This window comes from Balaenoptera borealis, assembly GCF_965194805.1.
Source record: "Balaenoptera borealis genome assembly, chromosome: X".
Taxonomy (NCBI): Eukaryota; Metazoa; Chordata; class Mammalia; order Artiodactyla; family Balaenopteridae; genus Balaenoptera; species Balaenoptera borealis.
In genome coordinates, this window is record NC_138881.1 from 78,827,547 (window position 1) to 78,851,044 (window position 23,498).

At 35.1% G+C, this 23,498-nt stretch overlaps 1 protein-coding gene across 1 annotated transcript in view; it reads left to right on the forward strand.

Annotated features, from left to right (window-relative positions):
- Positions 1-23,498, forward strand: part of PCDH11X (protocadherin 11 X-linked) — a 523,932-nt gene that overhangs the window by 338,207 nt on the left and 162,227 nt on the right. The window lies entirely within an intron of this gene.

Genomic DNA, 23,498 nt, shown 5'->3' on the forward strand with positions numbered 1-23,498 from the left:
CACATTTAGTTTTAATAGTGAATAAAGTATACATTGTGAGCATCAGCAAGTTTGCAAGTGACTGTGTATATTATTGTCTTTTCTCTCATACACACTGACCCACATATAACATCAACTCCCCTCCAAGGAGTGCACTTAGAACTTCTGCATTTGAATTTTACTCCTTGGCTTTTCCCCAGCTTTCCTCTGCTTCTTTTATTTCATTGCCAAATGTAACACCTGATCCCTGCATTGATCCTATGAAATATGCTAGTTTTAGCTCCTTTTTCTATTTTTTTTCCCCCTGGCATTACTTAGCATGTCAAGATCTATAAACTTGATGAAAATTTCAATAAATTACAGTCATTTGTATTCACTCAAGTTTATTTTCTGTTCAGAAATATATTCTCTAAAATAATGTGACAATGCTCCTGGTTATGCCTAATAATCCTAATGCTGTTGGGCTTCCCGGCATACATTATTTTGTTTTCCAATTTTTAATAAGTGAACCTGTGTCTTTTGTTCATTGAAATAAAATCCCCTTGTGATTGTTTAGTCTGTTTTATATCCTTCTGAACATGACTTGAAGGTTGCACACTGTATTTTTAAGATGAAATACCACCTAAACTTAAATAATATTACCGTGGACCTTTAAAAATCAAATCTATGATTCAAATTGTTGTATTTCTGAGTTTCTGTACTCCTTGGGGAGGGAAACTAATGTGTTAGTGGGGAGGGGGGGTGGTTAATGATTCAGACCATGACAGCTTCACATTTACTTTTCTACTTCCGCAGATGCTGTAGTGTAGACACTATTAAGATACAGTAACAGCCTATAGAAAGATTCTGCTATTCATTACAATTCAGTCAATGAAACAAGCATATTCCTATAACAATGAACATGGAGAACATTGCTCTATCAAAGAATGAAAAATAGATGTATATACTATATAAAAAAGATTGTGTCCTTGAAAGTGAACCATGTAAATAAGCAGTTATAACAAGACAGTAAAAATTATGCCATAGTAAAATAAAATAGAAATTGACTGAAAAGAGACATGAAAAGCTATGTTATACCTGCTACTGAAAAATTATCAATTTATTTACCTTCCCATTTTGATGTTCTCAGTGTTTAAGAGAATGTAGCCTTACCAATCTACAGCCAAAACATGGTGATCTAGATTTTTATTTTCTGGTGTCTGCTAGCTAGTTGGACATTGAAACTTGTGCTAAAAAATCTAACATATTGTTTTCCATTACCCTGTAAAACTCAAGCAATAAATGTGTATTGATTAACTGAATTATCTACTGACCTCAAGGAAGTGAAAGATGTTTTTCATGTTCCCTAACAGATACTTAGAAAATACTTAAAATCCTGACAAGACAGAGAAAATGGGTGTTTAAATTTTGGGGTTCAGGAAATATATAAGAAAATGAAATGCTCATTAGTTAATTGATGTACTGTTACTATCTATTGGTACTAGTCTTATAATAATATAGGGGCATATAATAGGCAGCAAACATGTTTTGTCACCTCTGGTACTCCTTTTACATATTGTTAAATTCCTGTGATTCATGCTATAGAAGGGGGAAAAGAAGTTTGTTAAGTGAATATGTATTAGATTTAAAGAAATTTACTGTAGAGATACTACAATTTGATTTGTGCAAAGAGAATTTAAATAATCTGTACTTAATCTAAAAATCTTGAGGTTGAACTGTTTTTTAAAGGAGAGGCTACCAGATATGTACCAACAGGGCTCAGTGATAGAATAAATAATGATACATTCAGAAGACAACAGTAACTGAAGAAGTAATTTATGTTGTCCCAATGGGAAGGACTAAGAATAGACTTTTCTTTTAGTGGATCTCTCCTACCTTTATTTTTTATTGAGATCAAGCTATTTAATAGATAAAAAGAGTAAACTTGCACTTTTCTGCTAGAGGCACAGAACTTCAAGCAACAATATAAAAGTAATAGCAGTAGACATAGAATCTAAGAATTCTACACGAATTCAAACTTTTTATATCTAGACCATGTTTGGAAACACCCATAACTGGCACTGCTGTTCAACCATTTGACATCTTAAACAATGCCTAAGAAATGTGAGGACCTGCTTTTTTCTTTGGGGCTTCAGTTCAGCAGCCTTGGTACATACAGTCAGCTAACTTGTGCATACTAAATCTTAGATCAAGTAACTTTGAAGGTTAAGTATGAAACAAGGATTTAGCAGAAAGGACTTCTGTCGGTTTCTTTTTCCTCCTTTACTAAACATGTCAAAATGAGAAGGTAATCGTTTAAGTCACACTCAAATGGGAGATTCAGAGGCTGCTTTGAAACTGCCAAAAGAAAACGGATCCAGGCAGGGAGACTGCAGGGTATCTCTAAGGTCTGCCCTTGTGATTCTATTTATATTCAAATTTGAAAGCATGAATTCCGCATTTACTCCCTCTCCATTGAATTCAGTTTCACTTTGGGGAGACCGTAAAACATACTTCATGCTTAAAAAACATGGGCTTTGTAAACAGGCACACTGAGGTTTGAATCTTAATTCCGTCTTTGCTAGTTACATAGCAACGGACAAACTAGTTAATTTCTCTAAGTCTCGGTTTTCTCATCAGTAAAATGGAGATGATAATAGCATACCTGCTGCATAGGGCTGTTGGAAGGATCAAATTCAACAATGCATATAAAACAATTGGGCCAGTGATAGTCAAAGCTCTAAAACAGCAGCTGTTGGGACTTCCCTGGTGGCGCAGTGGTTAAGTATCCGCCTGCCGATGCAGGGAACACAGGTTTGAGCCCTGGTCCGGGAAGATCCCACATGCCGCGGAGCAACGAAGCCCATGTGCCACAACTACCGAACCTGTGCTCTAGAGCCCACGAGCTACAACCACTGAGCCCGTGTGCCACAACTACTGAAGCCTGTGTGCCTAGAGCCCGTGCTCCACAACAAGAGAAGCCACCGCAATGAGAAGTCCACGCACCGCAATGAAGAGTAGCCCCCACTTGCTGCAACTAAAGAAAGCCCGCATGCAGCAACAGACCCAATGTAGCCAAAAATATAAATAAATAAATAAATAAAACAACAGCTGTTACTATTCCTTGAATCTTTTTTTTTTTAACATCTAAAAAGGAATATTATCTGGGCTGCTTGCTCTATTTATCTTCAAGGACTAGTAATAGCCCTTTTTTTTCCCCACTGAAAAGTGGTGATTAACACCTTCACTACTTGAGACTTTATCAATCCTTACAGACATCTTGCCCAAAGTAATTCATCAGATTTTCAGGTGTGCATTGTACAGGTTAAAGGATATACAGATATTCAAACACCACTTCTTTCTTCCAAACCTATGCCTTGGATGGGGATGTTACTGAGCAAGTTTGTGTGCCCATTGCACAGTGAGGCCAAGCAAACTGAAATGCCAGAGTTTGGAGCAGAGAAAGGTTTATTGCAGGGCCATGCAAGGAGAATGGGTGACTTGTGCTCAAAAAACCGAAACTCCCCCAAGGGTTTCAACAAAACATCTTTTTTTTTTTTTTTTGGTGCAAGATCTTTATTCATTTGGGGCAAGTGACTGTGAAGGGAATGAAATGGGGTGAGATGATGAAGGAAATGAGATGATGAATTTATTGCCCCAGCCACTCCCCTGCCCCCAGGTAGCCGAATTCAATAGGGCTGGCTGGTGTTAATGCCTTGTGTAGAGGCTCATGGGTAACGTCATGTGTGTGGTTTGAGAAACTTGTGGGGCACATACAGATAGCATGGCCAAATATTCATTTCACAGAGTGGATGGAGGGAGAAGAAAAGAGAAAGAGAGTTCAGGGAGCTCAGCTCAGTGCTCTGTGATGACCTAGATGAGTGGGATGGTAGGCGGTGTGGGAGGGAGGTCCAAGAGGGAAGGGATATATGTATACATATAGCTGATTCACTTCATTGTACCACAGAAACTAACACAACATTATAAAACAATTATACTCCAGTAAAAAAAGGAAAAAAAATTCACAAATCTGTTTTAATTAAGTGCTAAAATTGTGCACTGCAGAATTGTGATTCTGTAGGAGCTACAGACTAGTGGGACTGATATATGCTGTACTACCCAGTAAAGCTTCTTAGAAAAGATGAGATTGGAGCTGGTCTTCAGAGATGAGTATGACTTGGATAGAAGAAAAAGAAAAAGTAGAATATTCTAGTGAGCTGTAAAGTGGGGAAGTTACCAACAGCGTGAGTAAAGTCGTAGTAGGGGAAACAAAAATGCCATCTGTGGGGGAAGCAATCAGATCATAAGGACAACATGCAGTAGCCATCAGGCCTCCCCTCGTTTTGCCAAGGCCTCATTTTTCTTCTCAGACAGTTCCCAAAGATAACCAAGTGGTAGGAGTGCTTGGCACAGAAGAGTTTAAATTTGTTTTCTTCCCTGCTAAGTGATTCTGAAATATAAATGCTAACACCTAGAGAGTTGCGCTTTCAGCTTACTGTGTAATTCCATAAGGGAGCCATTAATAATGTCAGGATGCATTAACAGCCGAGAGAGGAGAAAAACTCTAGACTTGAAACTTTCATGACAGCACCTGAAATAAATTGTTAGCTTATATCAGAGGAGTGGCCGGATTGACATAAGATTTTTCTGGGTATAATTATATCATAGTTTTTCCAATTTTATAATTAAGTCATTAGCCATTCAGGCCACTGACAAGTATAAAAGCAGATTTTAATATTTATTCTGGATAAATTGAAATAAAAAAAGAAGGAAGTTGTAAGTTAGCTTACTTATTTCTCAGAGCATGACCTCAGTTGCTATGCAGCCTAGGCTCTGATACAGTCAGTGAATGAAATTATGTGATTTTGTTTTACAATCTCACTTTATTGAAAATTAGTTTCTGGTCATCCTAAGAAATGACTTCTAAAAAAATACAAATGCCTAGTTAGGCACAGTTTATAATACCTTATAAAAGTGTATTAAAACCATTTTCAAGTTGAAAAACCCAGAAATGTTGATGACTTTATTGCTTTGAACTAATGTCCTGTGGATCACACTGGGTAATTAAAGTCAATGCAGGGCAATCACAGAAAATTTGGATAATCTGAAAGTGAGAATATCCCATCTTTGTAAGACAAAAATCTTGGTCATATTCTGAAATATGCTTATGCTAAAAATAGTTGAAAACTATTTTAAGTGTAAGGAAAATTGTTTTAGAGCAATATCCGTGTATAAAAAATGTAAGCTCTTTTATTTCTTGTAATTTGGACGCCAGAGAAGGTAAAAACATAACCTTAAGACAGTGTGAACACGCAGTCTTACAGTGTCCCCTGGAACTCAAGTTGTTCTCCCATTGTCTTATTTTTGGTTTTTATCTCTCAATTTTGTCCTAAAACGTCTCTGTCTATGCATAAAGCTTTTATATATCTCTCATGTTGGAAGGCAGGCACACTTCTCTGTCCAGAAGTCATCTTGGTTTGGCGAATATGGACGTTGCTAGAGCAACGAACCAAGTTAGTGTCCAGGGAACTTGTTCCTTTACTTTTCAGTGACAAAGAGACAACAGGAAGAAGTTGCTATACAACTTCCCAGAGCTGGTGACAAATGTTCTGCCACTGTCAGCAAATATTCCAGACAAGCCGTACAGTGCAGGGACATTCCAATTTGATTCTCCATTGCTAGTCTTACCAAAAGAGAATATGGCTGTGCAGAAAGGCCATGAAGTACATTAGTCACTGTTTCAGGGACTTCTTATTTTCAATCTGCCATAACTATAGAATATAGTTTGGAGGTACAGAAGGTGGCAACAGGGAATAAGCAGTAGAATCACTGCAATTCTTCACTAACATCTGTGATTATGGAGAAGAAAGACAGCAGCTTTAGGCAGTTTTCAATAAACACTTCACTTCTAGTAGACAATTTGTCTATGTATAATAGGTAACTTCGACCATAGCAGAAATGGAAAGAGGGCTCTAATTCTCTTCATTAATTCTGTCTTAGTAGAGAAGAGCATTTTATTTTTTCCATTTGTTTTCCCAAATGTGCCCATTTTGAGGTATCAGAAGAGAATTAGAAATAAGCTTTTTCATTGTTTACTAACTGAAAAAGTAAGCTAGTGGGGAAAAATTCCACTCATTTAAAATAATTTGTAACTCTTCTGTGTAATGTTTGATATTCTATAGCTGAAGATCTAAGAAAAACAACTCCAGATCATCTGGAAGAAAGAAAATTTCATCCCTTTTTTTCCCCCATTATTTCAAATAATTCTAATAACAGCAATAAAAATGTCAGTGGGAGGCTAGGTGGGTGAACTGGGGAAATTCCATTCTGGTTTAGGGAAACCAAGTGCTAGGAAGCTTATTGTTTGTATTAGGCCACAGGGCCTTTAATATGTTTGTATTTGCCCTTTGCAGTTGTGTAGAGATATAATGATATACTGCTACGGTTAAATATGTGGTTTCTGTTCTTTAGTCATTAATAATTAGTTGAATGAGAACCTTACAACTACAGAAAGGATCATCTGGTGTGTAAAAATGTATGTAAAATAAGAAATAACTAGACATATGTCAATTTTAAGTTCTATGGACATAGGCTACTAAGATACATTTCTCCTCAAGGATTCCACTTGGCCATGGGAAGTCACAATCCATAATGTTGTATTATTGTGCAAAAGCTCACGGGGCCATCATGGATCTCCTGAGTACATCTTTGGGCTGGATTAAACAAAGAAGACTCATTTCAGTCAAACGTGACTATGCAGACCAACTTCCAACGTAGGTCACACACTTGATGATTTGAGAAACTATGAGGAGGGCAAAGGTCCATATAGTGCTCCAAATGTAATATCAGTTTTGTGAGGAAAGATGGATGATTGCATTTGGGATTCACCCATTCTTTGACCATGATATATATCACAGCCATTATTGTTGCATGAATCAAGTGTCTGATGCAAAGTTTCTGTAGTTTAAGATGAGCAATGACAGAACAGATTTATGGCAGTGGATATTATAAAAGCTATGCTAACTGTGTTCATTTCTCTTCAAAATAATGGAATAGAATGGTTAGTGGCAACTGAAGCAAAGAGAAGGGATAACACAACTATAAATCAGAATTGCAAAACAAGAACCCTGTGCAGTCTAACACTAGAGGATATTGTCATGTACTACACTGAACCACTAGATGGTGCACTCCGCAACTTTGTTGATTACATCTTCTCCCAAATTTTGAAAGATACCCCAAATGCCCTGTGTATATGAAATATTTAAATGTTCTTTTTGAAATTCTTAGAAATATGGAATATCTGTCATACTTGTAACTCTCTAAAGGTAGTGCATACAACTCTACTTGCCAATTAATATGCTTTTGTTGCCCCTGGGGGAAAAACGCATGTAACGAGTAACGTCATGTGTGTGGCGTTCATACATTCACTCATTTTTTTTTCCAGGCCATACAGAGATATATATATATATACAACGAGATCAAGGTTGACAGTGTAATTTAGAGACTCACAACTAGGAGGAAGATTGCTCATCCTGACATTCAGGCATGGCCTAAATATAGTTCAGCAGTAAAATTTGACTCCATCCCAACTCCTCACCTATTCCTACCCGTTGCTTCTTCTGATTCCCTAAACCCCACTTAGTGCCTCCACTTTCTTAAGAAATAACTCATATTGTGGATTGCTTCCTTATATTTGGTAATATTATACTATGGTAATAAACTATGACCTCATTGATTGCTTATTTCTTTCTCTTATTGTCATACTTAGTACCTAGTAGCACACTGTCTTTTCTCATTTGTTTAATAATATAGAAAGTATTATGCAACATTCTGCATAATATTAATTTAATATGCAACTCATACATTCCTGGAACAACATGCCATATGCCTGGTAGTAACTTAGATGTTTCTTTGTGTTTTACTTGTCATGCAAGGTCAGAGCAAATTTCATTGCTTAACTATAAAATTGAAACAGCTATCAGTTACAGTAGTATGTATTTCTCAGATCCTGATATTTTTATTTTTCCACTTTTACTTAAGCTTTCTCTATTTTATCTGTGCTTTATCATGTAAGACTAATTCAAATCATTGTTGGAACTAATCGATGTGTGTGTATGTGCGTGTGGGTGTTTTAGCTCAAAGAGAAAATTATTTTCATTTTTGAATTTCTCTCTCTATATATTTATTTACTTGAAACCAATGTAATGAAGAATATACTTCAAACCTATGGGTATTTTTGAATCCAGAGAGTAGTTCTGCTATCCACGGATATTTCAGGTATGTTTGAATCTTAACTAGTAACGGCTATTGTGGGTCACTGACGCAAGAGTAGTGGTGTTTCACTTATATCTTTATTACATTTTTTACAACATACTTCATTCTTTTTGCAGTATTCATTGATTTTAAAAAAGCCGTTCTCCCAAATGAAAGGGAACTCCAAATTTATGACTATGTGAAGACATAGTGGTTTCAGTTTTCTATGGCAGTACTCACTTGGTTTTAACAGCTTGACTTTCATAGAATAATGCAATATCTCTAGACCTCATGTTCAAGGATGCCATCAAGGAGCCAAGACAATCCAGATAATTCAATAATATTGTTACAATTAGTGTCTAAAATGGGAAAATCACTTGCTCTTTTTCTAAGAAAAATGTGTTCTTTTTAAATACATCATTTGCTTTTAATTGGCATAAACTCTACAGAAGGGGTCCCCAACCCCTAACAGGCCGGTACCGATACACAGACTGTTAGGAACCAGGCCGCACAGCAGGAGGTGAGCAGTGGGCTAGCGAGCGAAGCTTCATCTTCAGCTCCCCATCGCTTGTGTTACTGCCTGAACCAACCTCCCCGCCACCCCAGCCACCCCGTCCGTGGAAAAATTGTCTTCCACGAAACCGGTCCCTGGTGCCAAAAAGGTTGGGGACCGCTGCTCTACAGCATTGAACAGCACAATTTTTATCTCTGCCTGCCTATAACATGTCAATAGTTGTACTGAATTAAAAGTTACCTACAAAAAGAAGACCGGCTAGTCAGAGCATGCACAGAAAGTGATAACTACAGAGATAGGTTTGACAGGCTGATCTGGGACAGCAGCTGCCAGCATGGAGAAAGAAGGGGCTCTCACAGCCATACCAGAGGAGATTCAGGGGGCAATATCCTCTGCAGAGTTATGCATTATTAAGGCATGACTGCATGTACTCAATGCAGTAGTTAAAACCAGACAATATCAAATCTAACATATAAGGTAGTTTTTATCATGCATCTTCATATTGGCATTCAACAAACTCATCATGCTTTTTCGTTTTTAGGCTCTCTTTTCCAAGGGACTTGTACATATATATAATGAATGTACACTGTAGCACTTTATGACAAAGCTCACAGAACACATAGAATATCATGTTGTTTGCTCTAAATGAAATGATGAACAATATAAAGGATTATTGTACTTATTCTAGCTCCAAAAGCACTTTTCTTTTTCTTTTTCTTTTTTCTATTGTGAGCATTTACATTTGGAGCAAACTATCACTTTAGTAAGTGGACCATGAAGGAGCCAATGCGTTTTACTCAAATTCTCAGAAGGAAGAATTTTTATCCTTGGTTAAACCATGTCTTTCTTAAAAATTGGTGCATTAAAAGATAATAAAAGAATTCCTTCTCCCGTGTGTTGTTTTAATTGTAAAGGATAACATTTTTTAATAAATTATATATCTTCAAACTATATTTTAATACATTAGGAAAGAAACTTCAGAAGCATGATTTTTTTTTTTAATTGAAAGTCCTCATTGATACAATAAGAAAGAAAAAGAAATACAGGCACAAAATGTGTTCCTTTCTTTTTTATAGCTATATTACAGTCCAGGAATCCAGTAGCTTGCTATATAGACGATTCTTGGTTGTATTCTTGGATTTTCAAAAGTAACCCTGAGACTCCCTGAGGCTTTGCGTGGTTGAGTTGCATTGAATTCTAGCTGTCAGGTTTGGGTTATGATTTCAGTAACAATGTTACTTCTTAACCAATTATGTAAGAGTTTTGACAAATAAGGCTCCTTAATCCTCATACAGATAAGGATGGTATAATGTAAATGATAATATGAAACAGAATATAAATAAAACCAACTCAGAAGTATTTTCTCCCTTGTAATACAGGAGTTCTAATTTTGCTTTTGTAGCTGGTGTGATGTCTCAAAGTCTTCTGCAGATGGACTTGGTTATTTCATTATCATGACTGTAGAAAATGGCAATGTTGGTTTGCAGCTCTAGAGCTTTGATAAAGCCAGCAAAGCAACCCTCCACCATTCAAAGCTGTCTTTATATGCCTTCTCCCATAAGGGAGGGAAAAAGGAATAAGGAGTGAACTTTTTAAAGAACCAATTTGCAAGCCCATGTAGTGGGATCATGTTGAGAGGGATCCAGCTTTTTGCACTTTCTTGAACTGCATCTCAAAATCAAATGATTGTTGATCAAACAATAGCTTGCACTGCACCTCAGAATTGGCTGCCATTGCTCATGTACAGCTTTGTGCAGGATTTCTTTTTTTTTCCTGGAAAAACTAGTCAACTCAAGATTGAATCGATGTTTTCTTAAGAAAAACAGATAATATTGACTTAGATGACCTAACTAACTTCTACCTCATTACCTTATCCTGATATTTCCGTATGCTAAGGTAACTATAATAAAAAGTTCTTTACCTTTTAGATACTAGGAAGCTAACATCTTCTATTAAATATATTCTATTTCTCAGAATTTTAACAGAAATCTGAGACTTATGCTCTGTTAAGTAGATTTAAGTACTGTTAACTACTTTAAACATCTGAAGATCAAAGAATTCATGTACCATGAGGATTAATTAAGTTAAGGCCTGGTCAGCTGAGATCTGAGAAACAAATCCAGAGCCCCTACTTTAGTCTTGGCTGAATAGTATTATTAATGAATGGGATTTGAAACTCAGAGATGGGAAAATGGGTTTTTTAAATGAAATAATCTATATTTATTTACATTTTGAGAGAATGAATAGATAATAAAAAGTGAAATCAATTATTTTATATATTTTTCTTAATAATGATTTTAAAATTTATAAAAGTAGCCCTTGTGCTACATTCCTAAACAGTTCCTCTCCTGACTCATTGACTTATTTCTGAGTTTCTAGAATTTCACCTGACTACCATGATACCCCACAAGAATGATCAAAGAATGGGTTAGTGACTGGGAAAACATATGCAAGATAAAGAAGACATACACATACATTTTTTTAAAAGGCTGAAAATCATTTCTCAAATTTGCTAATAAGAGTCAAGCTAGCAAAAAGAGAAATCTGACAAGTATTGGCTTGTGATACTGGCCATTTTTACTGTGTTGCTGTACAAGAAAGTCTAGAAAAAAATGTTTAGTGTAGTACAGAAATATCATAGCTAAGATAAATTCTTTTATCTGGTTAATATGTTCGTACTGCTTAATAGGTCCACAAAGAGAAAATAAATTTCTATTAAGTAGTCTTATTAGGAACTGTCCACAATATCCAAGTGAAATACTGATTTAGGCAGCTTGATACTCGCTGACATTACCAATAAAGGGATCTATTCATTTGTTTTTTTATTCTCTAATAAAGACAATTTGGGCTGGTAAAATCTTTTGCCAAATAAATGACAGTTTTAAATCCAACTTAGGAACTGTAGGTTTCAATTCCTTGAAAGTTGTCGGAGAACAAAAATAAAAAGACACCTGCCATGATATACCTGCTAGGTTGGGATCCGTGTGAAAGGAGACTCTAATTTCATTTTTAACTCATTTCAAAAATCTGAATTTTATATTTAGAGATCAGCTAGTATTCCACTGTTCTTTTTCACTTCTATCAGTCATGAAATGGCAACTTTAACAAAGAACATAATGGTCTATTTTGACATTGGGAATAAATTCACTCAAAATGAGTGTTGTGAATTTAAAGTTTAGAACTCTTTTACAGGCAGTCATATGTTTTAGTAGATTTTTAATGAAATTATAATTTATACAAGTGTTATTTATTTTTAAATTACCCATCATATTTTAAATCTATGTAATAATGAGGTATTCTGTGAGGATTTCATTGTTCTTAAAAATTGCAATAGTTCATTTCCTATTTTTCTTTTTTCCAGATTAAATAAATCTATGTTATTTAATATTTTCTTCTATATTTTGTTTTATCTTGATTTATTTATGTTTTATACTAATTTCAAAAGTGGCATTCCTTTTCAGTGTTCTAATACAGAGGTAAACATGGTCTTCTATAAGAAAAGGTAATTAGCTTTCAAAAAATGTATCTATAAAATTGGTTAAATAGTGAAATATTCTTTATTATTTACCTGAAATTTATAATTAGATTTAGATTAAAGAAAATGAAATCCATAAGGATCAATAACTTTGCCAAGTACTTTAATGTCAGTATAGCGAACTTTGGAATCAGATAAGTTCGGGTTGGAATCCTTTCTCTGCTCATTTTAGCTCTGTCATCATGAGCAAGTTGTTTACCCTCTTTACTTCATTTAACCATTTAAATTCTGTATGTTTCAGTTAATTCATCTGTAAAATGGGATAGTGACAGTTCCTGATGCAGAAGTGTATTTGGAGAATTTAATAAGATAATTCATGTACAATTAAAGCATAATGCCTGACACAATATAAATCCTCAATAAAAGTAGTTATTATTATTTAAAATTAAGTTTCTTTCTATCATTGCTGTAATCCAATTGTCAGTACCAGGATACAAATTCAAAGGAATATATAAATTCCTTTTAGTAGATTATCAGTACCCAGTAAGTAGCTATAATGAGTACCTCCTTAATCTTACCTTATTTTGCAAAGCAGTGACTCTCTTCAGTCTTCAGTTCCTTATTTGTTGTTTTTTCCTTAGGTTTCTGGGCCCATATTTAATCACAGATGATGAAACAAGTCCATCATCTATGAAATCATTTATGCTGAGGCATGGTTAAAACAAATCAGCAATTTAGTACAGAATCACACAATGGCTAATTGCTTGCAGCTTCAGAACCATAATGAGTTTACTTATTGAGGTAAAATTAAATTAAATTTAAATTTAATTTTATTAAATTAATGTGTGCTTGTGTACTCTACCTATATGTTTCCATGTTCCTGTCTGTCATGATGAAAGTAAGTTTATTCCAGTATTTTATCCATAGAAAGCTCATAGACTTTTTAAGGAGTGCCTTTTCTACAAGATAAAGTTCCACATCTTTGGATGAAAACAAGCCTCAGCCCAAATTTTATATTTCTGAGCATCATGGGATGCTCTCACAATTTTCAGAAATTTTTTAAAGCTAAAAAATTTTTTTAAAGATACCTTGTTATCTTGAAAAGTTTGACTTTTTATCTTGCTTGGATATTATAATATTAAAATAAAGGCCAATACTTTTTATGTGCATACTGTGAATATTTTACATAGACATCTAATTGTCTATGATCATATTATATAAAATTGTTATTTGTAGACAACATCATATTCACTAGGCAGGTTGGCGTTGTGCATAATGATGAACAGAATTCAGGCAGGTATACATTGAAGTCATATTTCTGCCATTTACAAGGTGACTAATTTGGGGTGAGTTATCTAACATCTCTGAGCTACACTTTCTTCATCTATATAGTGGAAGTTAAAAAAAAAAAAACTATCTCTTTGGGTTATTATACAGATTAAATGAGATAATACAGATAATAATAACACAAGGGCTCGTAATAATGTCTGACCCTCAATAAGTGCTCATAAATTCTAGCCTTTGCTGTTTATAATTGTTCTTGCTGTTGTCCACCTATACAATTAAGTAGGCTATATTGGGAAAACAGTCGTACGTAACTCTTACCATTACATGAATAATGCATATAAAAAACATGTAAAGTACAGTGCTCAGTAAATAGAAGGTGCTTAACAAACTGTACTTTAAAAATTGTCAATACTGCACATTCCTTACATATCCATAGTCTTCAGCAACTATTGATAGAGACTTACATGCCCAATCTGTGGCTGGTGACTCATAGGTGCTCACCACAAAACATTCCAGTCGTTATTTTAGAAAAATAAAATAGCTGGTTTGCTTTTTATATTTCCTTTCTATACATAGATATATATCTGTTAGCTTTCTGCAAGTCTTTGAAATAGGTGCTTTATTTATCTTGCTTATAGTCATTTCACTTCATCTCACCAGATATCATCTGCCTTTATTTCCAGCCATCATTCATTCCTCATTCATTTATTTTCCATGTGTCTCATATATTGGAATTTGGTATAAGAGTTTATGAAATGAATGAGTCACTCCTTAAATATTGATTCAAGAGGCAAGGATATGAAATTGGCATTTTGCATTTAATATGCAATGTGTTATCCAAAAGCATTCTGTGAGGCACTGATATTTGGCCATTTATTTTTCTTGTTTAGTTAATTCACATATAGATTGTGGTTTTGGAGTCCACCAGGCATAGATTTAGCAGTAACATAGATGGTTAGTGCTATGCAGGTGCCAAATTTAAAACACATTATTCAGAGAAACAAAATGGTTTCAAATGGGAAGCACATACGCTTTGCAATATCCATGGTAAATTTCACTTTCAATCAATTTTAATATACCTAATAATGAAAATTAACTTAAAAGTACTGATATGGAGGAACTGCAATTGAAATGACATTTTTTTTGTGTCTATGAGACTTTTTAAATGATCTTCACTGAATCATGCAGTTCCATATCACTGACAATACACATTACTCTCTTTCCAGACAACTAGGGAGATGGATGTGCCAAACTTTAGTTCATACATTAACTGACCCAACTGTCTGACTGAACATTGTAATGTAACTCAGAGCACTTTATTTCTCTTTCACTATGTACCACACACTGTAGTTATTTATTATCTTCCATTAGCCATATCTGCACCCTCTGGCACATGCTCAGATGAATTATGCCTGAGATTAGTAAGTAGCACCCTTTATTTTTCCACTGAAACCAAAGCTTATTGTTCTGAAGATTAACACGCCACTTCTCCAATATTGCTCACCCTTTTAGATTTTTCTTCTTATCTCAACATTTAATTAAAAGAATGTTCAAATATACAACAAAGTTGAAATAATGTTCCAGTGAATACTTGTATAACCATTTATTAGCTTTCTCCTGCTAGCTAAAACATTACTTAATAGCTTAAAACACACACACAAATTTATTACCTGAATATAGGTTGGAAGTCCAGGCACAGTATGACTGGATTCTCTACTCAGGAACTCACTGGGCTGAAATTAAGGCATGGACCGGGGCTGTGATTTTCATCTGGGGCTCAAAGTCTTCTTACAAGCATACTGGTTATTGCCAAAATTCATTTGCGGTTGTAGGACTGTAGCCTTTGTTTACCGGCTAGCTGTTGGCTGGGTTCAACTCTAGAATCAACTGACAGTTCCTTGATATGTGACCTTCAACATAGGCAGTTCTCAACAGGAATGCTTGTTTTCTTCCAAAACACCTGCTCTGCATCTCTCTGACTTCTTTTTCTTTGACCAGCTTGAGAAAACTCTCTGCTTTTAAAGGGCTCATGTGATTAGGAGACCCAACCAGGACAATCTTCCTTTTGTCATATAATATAAAATAATCTAACATAATCATGAATGTGACATCTCATAGGTTCTACCCACAATCAAAGTACAGGGGCTTAGACAAGGGTGGGGATCATTGAAGGTTAGCTACGAATTCTGCCCTGTACAAACCACCACCTATATTGTCATTAATATTTTTACAGTTTCATTGAAGTATGATTAGATATACAGTAAAATTCACCCTCACCTCTTAAACTTTAAAGCCCACATTTTAAATTAAATTTTTGTATTTTTAATATTCATTTGATAAATTTTCCCAATTATAATATTGGTATAATGGTCAAATATGTGGCTCTGCTAATGGAAAATTATACAAGTCTGTTTGTAGAAGTTGCTATAGAATTACTATTTTTTTAAACAGTTACTTTTATCAATCACTTGAAGTTTGCCATCTGACTAGACTAGACCAGGCTAAAAATGTCTCCATGTCAGACAACCACAGTTTAATGCTGGCCTAGGGGTTTTTGTTTTTTATTAATCTCAGCAAAAATCTTGAATTTATGAATAAGAGGATAGTTTGTGTATACATTTTTAATGCAGGTTACTCTGCCCAAGAAAAATGTTGCCTAGTATATATTCATGTGATGATATACAGGAGCTGATATTGAAATAGCAATGATAAAGTTGCACTGATTTTAATGGTGTGCATTTAAATATAAATGAGAATAGTGGTCCAAATAAATTCCATTATATTTTGAACAGAGTTATTATAAATTAGGGTCACCTTGCAAAAAGTAATAAAGAAGACCCATTGGCTGTGATGTTACTGAGGACTAACACAAATGAATATAGCTCTAAAAAAGAAAAAAAAAAGTGGAGATACATATCATATAATTTTTTTCTTTAACAAACTGCTAAATAAAATTAGAAAGAATAGAATGAATGCATCAACAAAGAAATGGTGTGCAGTGACTTATAAAAAACAATATACTCTTCTCAATATATCTAATCTTATCACTTACAGCACACATGAAAGTTGTGCTCTAATGGTGTCCAAATCCAATATTTCCCATGATGAGATCTTTCCAGCTTCATAGTTAGATCTTATTTCATTTTCCACTTTTTATTTTCCCTTGTCATTTCTTTAAAACAACTGAGCATTAAAAAACTCCAGTTACAAAGAACTAAAAATTTGTTGTAACTATAAAAATTGGACATACCTGTAAGTAGAAGTCTGCTGCACCAGAGAAAATGTTTATAGCAAATATATTTTGTCCCAGACATGGCAACTTATTGGCTTCTAAAAATTTTGCTTTTCCTTGGTTAGTCTCTTTTAAACTTAAGTAAGCTTTGTTTTTTAAATTGTAATTTTTATTGAGATAATTCTAGGTTTAAATGAAGTTGTAAGCAATAATACAGGGAGTTCCCCTGTATCCTTTACCTGTTTTCTCCAAAAGGTAACATCTTGCAACACTCTAACATAATATCAAAACCAAGATACGGACATTGGTACCATCCACCAAACTCATTTAGATTTTATTAGATTTACATACACTCATTTGCGTTTATGTGTGTGTGTGTGGTTCTGCACAACCATATCACGTGTATGTTCATGTATCCACCACCACAGTCAAGAAACTGAACAGTTCTATCACTAAAACTTTCCCTCTTGTTGCCTTTTTATTAGCATACTCATCTCCCTCAAACCATTCCTCCCCATGCTTAATCTCTGGCAACCACTAATCTATTCTCAATTTTTATAATTTTGTGATTTTAAGAATGTGTATAACTCAAATCATACAGTTTGTACCTTTGGGTATTGGTTTTTTCAGTCAGCATAATTCCCTGGAGGTTCACCCATGTTGTTGCATGTATCAATTGTTCGTTCCTTTTTATTGCTGAGTAGCATTCCATGGTATGGATATACCACAGTTTGTCTAACCATTCACTTGTTGACAGGCTTCTGAGCTGTTTCTAATTTTTTAGCTGTTTCTAATTTTTTCTTAAGTATGAATTAAGCTGCAATGAACATTAGTGTTCAAGTTGTGGTGTGGATGTGATGTAAGTTTTAATTTCTCTGAGATAAATGTCCAAAAGTGTAATTGCTGGGTCACATGTTTAGTTTTATAAGAAACTGTCAAATTGCTTTCCACAGTGTCTATACCATTTTTATTCCCATCAGCAATGAATGGGTGATTCATTTCTTTGCAATCTCTCCAGTATTTGGTGTTGTTACTATTTTTTTTTTAACTTTAGCCATTCTGATAGATGTGTAATGTTATCTCATTGTGATTTAAATTTGTATTTCCCTGATGGCTAATTGCTATGGTATGGATGTTTGTGCCCCACCCCCCATGCATATGCTGGAATTCTAACCCTCAAGGTGATGGAATTAGGAGGTGAGGCCTTTGGAATGTTATTAGGTCATGAAGTCAGAGTCCTCAGGAGTGGAATTAGTGTCCTTACAAAAGAAGCCTGAGAAAGCTCCCTTGCCCTTTCACCATGTGAGAACACAGCAAGAAGTCACATTCTACGGACCAGGAACTAGCCCCTCACCAAACATCGAATCAGCCAAGTCTTGGACTTCCAAACCTCCAGAACTGTGAGAAATAGATATTGGTTGTGTATAAGTTATCCAGTTTATGCTATTTATTTATTGCAGCTCAAACAGACTAAGATGGTAATGATGTTGAACATCCTTTCATTTACCATCTGTATATCCTCTTTAAGGAAATGGCTGTTTATATCTTTTGTTCGTGTTCTAAATGGATTGCTTGAGAATTTTTTACTGTTGCATTTTGAAAGCTCTTTATATGCTGTAGATACTACTCCTTTGTCAGATGTACGAATTGCAAATATGTTTTCCCAAACCATAGGTTGTATTTTCATCCTCTTCACAGGGAAAACATTTAAAATTTTGATGAAATCTAATTAATCAATTTTACTTTTAAGGAATGTGCTTTTGGCAGTTCAATTTTTAATTTTTTGAGGAATCGCTATACTTTTTTCCATAGTGGCTGCACTAATTTACATTACCACCAACAGTACATGAGGATTCCCTTTTCTCCACATCCTTGCCAACATTTGTTATTTGTTGTCCTTTTGATAATAGCCATTTTGATGCCAAAACTCAGCCTCTGTGCACTGGTGCCAAGTTGAATCTTGGAGACAGAGTTTTGGGTGAAGTAGAAAAGAATAGCTTTATTGCTTTGCCAGGCAAAGGGGGAAACTGTGGGCTCAAGCCCTCAAAACTGTGTGTCCCAACCTGAGGGGATTTGGTGAAGAGTTTTATAGCAATGGTTCAGGGACAGTGTTGCTGGTAAGGAACAGGGTATGTGCAGGAACTGCATTCCTTTAATCTGGCCTCAGTTGGTCTCCTGATGAGCTTCTGTGGTTCTCGATATTATCCAAACTGTGACCTTCTCTCTGGAATGAAGAATGCTCATCAAGTAGTTAACATCTTCCATTTGTTGGGGATTTTAGTTCTGCAGAAGAGCTCAAAGAAATTGTTATGTATATCCCTTGAGGCAGAACCACGACCCTGTCCCAAGGCTGCACTATTGTTTCTTTTTTTAAAAAAAATACTTTTCAACATACACTATTTTATTTAGTATTTTTATAAGAATGTATGGTATAGTATACATGCTTTTTACAGATACATAAGCTGAGGGTCAATGAAATTATATAACATGTTTAATATTAGTAGTAAAAAGTAGTGGGAACAGGACTAAATTCCAGCTGACTTTAAACACTTAATCTGCCTCACCTCACTACTTTGATCTCACAGATATGATAGTGGTTTAAAGGTAATTTAAATACTAAAACTGAACAGATATGGCCTGTGGCCCAGCAATCCCACTTCTAAGTTATATACAACACAGAAATGTGTACATACATTCACCCAACACATGCACATATATACGTAACGGCATAATTTACAGTATGGAAAAGCTAGAAATAACCTAGATTGTCCAACAATAGAATCAATAAATTGCCATATATTCATCCAGTGGAATATAATACAGTACAAAAGTTAAATTATTGGCACAATTTTCCCAACCACATGGGAAAATTGGACAAACCAAATGATGTTGAAAGAAGCCATTCAATAATAAAGAGTACGTGGGCTTCCCTGGTGGCGCAGTGGTTGAGAATCTGCCTGCTAATGCAGGGGACACAGGTTCGAGCCCTGGTCTGGGAAGATCCCACATGCCGCGGAGCAACTAGGCCCGTGAGCCACAACTACTGAGCCTGCGTGTCTGGAGCCTGTGCTCCGCAACAAGAAAGGCCACGACAGTGAGAGGCCCACGCACCGCGATGAAGAGTGGCCCCCGCTTGCCGCAACTAGAGAAAGCCCTCGCACAGAAACGAAGACCCAACACAGCCAAAAATAAATAAATAAATTTTAAAAAAATAAAATAAAATAAAAAAAAATAAAGAGTACAGTATGATCCCATTCTTATAAAGTACCAAAATAAACTAAACTCTGAGGAAGTGGGTGGGCTACAGCAGGATGTTGGGTTCTGGATGCTACTTCTGTGTGATTTATTGACCCAGGTTATGGTTATGGACCCCCCAGGGTGTGTTCATTTTGTGAAAATTCATCAATTTATAATGTTGCACTATTGTTTCTTGACTGCCCCTCCCTTGTCTCTGCATCCCCTCCCTTCCCTGATCAGCAACTCTTTGAACCTGCCCTTTGGAACACAGGGAAGGTCATGGAGGCTGAAACCTACTCCCTACAAACAAGAAACAGGAGACTCAGAAAAGCTTCCATGCCCGGGAGACCCACATGGTCCTGCTCGGTTTCAAAATGCTTTTTCTGCATCAGTTGATAGGACCATATGATTTTCCTCCTTAGACTGTTTATATGCTGGATTCCATTGTTTCTCCAGTGTTGAACAAGTCCTGCACACCTGGAATGTTCTTGGTCATGGTGTATAATTATTTTTATACACTGTTGAATTTGATTTGCTAATATTCTGTTTAGGATTTTTGCTTCTACACTCATAAGAGATATTGGTTAGTAGTTTATTTTTTTATATTGTCTTTGTCTAACATTGGTATCAGGGTAATAATAGCCTTATAAATGAATTGGGAAGCATGCTTCCTCTTATTTTTCTTGGAATATACTTGGAATCAACTCTTCTTTAAATGTTTGGCAGAATTCTCTAGAATTTTAACTGTACCACTCTATTTTTTCAGCTAACAGAACTTTCTCCCTTCACTTGACTCTTGTTTTGATATATTCTCATTCCAAGGAAATGCACCTACATTAAATTCTGCTTATTTTAGCCATGACCTTGTTTAGAGAAACAATGAGACAATCCTGATCTTTTAATGTTGATATGCTACAACCTGGAAACATGTCTTTGTGATGAACAAAAAAGTCAGAGTGGTAACTCACCTACAAAGAGCATACTATTAAGATAAAACTTTTGGAGATTATCAAGCAGGGCTGACTGAAATTCACTTTCTACCCTTTCTTGGGGTAAAAGAAAATAACTAAGGTTGCCATAATTGTGAAAGAAAAAAAAATGTTTGATGGCCCCAAGGGTTAATTTGACCTTCACTGAAATTAAAACAGATTTTGTTAGAGCATTTCTAATGATTTAACATTTGTTTTGGCTTATGGTATCAAGCATTGTTCCTGTAGCCCATTTTAAAGTTTTGTTATCTATCTGTATAGTACTAGTTATGAAATATTTTGCTTTCTGCTGTTCTTTGCTTGCAATGATTAATTCCTAGTCAGGTGATGAACGTGAATAAAGGATGGCAATTACAATTTCTTTAATCACTTAATAATGTGGGTCCAGGGTTCAATTGAGATTTTAGACATATATCTAAAGGAATTATACTGAATTTTCTATTAATCACTGCATCTTTAGTGCTGACAAGGTCTCTTTCTAACAATAGATCTAATCATTTCAAGATGAGCCACAATTAGAATGAATATGATAAAGATCTCATCATCTAGGCCAAGATTCTGATCCCATGAGCCCAAGATAGAAACCTCTGTTTCATTACTTAATTTAACATTAAGGGCCATGCATTAAGTCTTGTGGCTCTGGAGATTTATAAATGTTTAAAGCCCTTAATAAACTTAGCTTTTTACTTTTGGACCACAGTCACTAGCTGAATAAAATGTTTGATTTTTTTTTTTAAACTGGGACTTTATTTTATATGCTTCAGGCAAACTAGATCAGTATTATACAGTTTTCTATAATTCATTTTCATAAGGTAGTGATTTACCTGTGACCTCAAAGCAAAACTTTTCCCTCTCACAGTCTTTTACTACCATTCAAGGCACTTTCGTATATATCAGAAATTAATTCATTGATCATCTCTAAGTAATTTTTAGTAGCTGACTTGGTCAATAGTTTGTAAGATTCTTCCTTGTTTGTTATAGTGTACTCAAGGTTTCACAGTGCATGGTTAAAATAAAGGATGATGATGTTGATATTAACAATAACAGACAGAGTTTGTTGAGAGCTTATTATATGATGGTGTTAAGTGCTCTACTGTATTAACTCAATTAGCCCTCACAAACACTCTATCATAGTACTGCTATTTTTATTCTTGGTGTTTTACAGATAGACAAGCTCAAGCACCAAATAGAGTATTCAAGCAGCTGGCCCATGGTCAAACAGTTAATAAGTGGTAGAGCTGAGTTTTGAGCCAGGCAGTCTACTTCCAGAGCCCATGATCCTAAGTACCATGCCTGTCACATAGTAGATGCTCAATAAATATTTGTTGACTGATAAAATTCTATAGTTAAAGCTCCCAAGAATTACAACTCTCTCATTCTTCTAAAAATACTAACGATAAATAACCAATCATAAAAATAAAAGTGTCCTGAATACAGAGCTCTGCTGAGAATAAATGCAGCCAGAGAGATAAATGGAACCTTCCCCTGTTTTATGTTGAACTGGAAGCTGAAAATAACAATGTCAATGTAGTAAATTGGAAAAAAAATGAAAATCTACATGATAGATTCACAAAGCAGTAAAAAATGTACAAGCTTAAAATATTTTAGATACTTTAAGAGCTAAATTCTGGGAAGACGCCTGAGGCGGATGAGCCTCTAGGGGAATGAAATACCTTTTTAAATAAAGCTCAGACCCTATCTTATGCAGTTTTAATGTAAGTCTTTGATAATTCAAGACTTTATGGATCACTCAGGAGGAGTGCTTTTATTTCTGTATTATAGAAATCTGGCAGCATCATAGATATTGGAGTCTAGCTATGGTAAGTATTCAGTTGTGTGTTTAATTAATATTCACTTTATATCTCTGCTAAAGCTATAACTAAATGTTTAGAAATTATTCTCTGGGAAATAAAATTATACAAGGATACCTCTATTATTGAGGGAAAAGCTGCCAAACTATTTTGAGATCACAAGTATTGTAATTATCTATATTCTTGTCTCTGTTCCCTTATGAAGACTATAATCTCTGTAAGGGCAAAGATGATTATTTCTATCTTGGCAATCACTGTTATCTTAGTAACTAGCCTGGTGAATGAGTGAATGAAGAAGTTAGAGGTGATGGAGGAAACAAAAGTTCATTCTAGGCTGTATTTTCCCAGCACTGTCACACTGGGTAGTCCTTCTTACCTTGAAGGGGAACTAGATTGTGAATCCTTGGTCTTTTCTCCACAAATAAGATGCTCTCCTTACATATGATGCATCTGACTTAACCAGATGGAAACTGAACAAAGAATTAAAATGTTTGAATTGGAAAATTGGTCAATTATACAATTTAGTAGTTTGCCTACATTATAGAAAATAAACTAATACTAGAGGCTCCAGATTATGCAGCTGGCCATGTTACTTGCATATGTAAAAACATTGAATATTCTAACTGTTAATATAAATGTAACGGTAATTTTTGAGGGAAAATTAACTTAGAGAAATCCAGTAGGTAAATACAAATGTAACTGCCTAATGTTAAAATCAATGCAAATGACGACTTTATAGAAA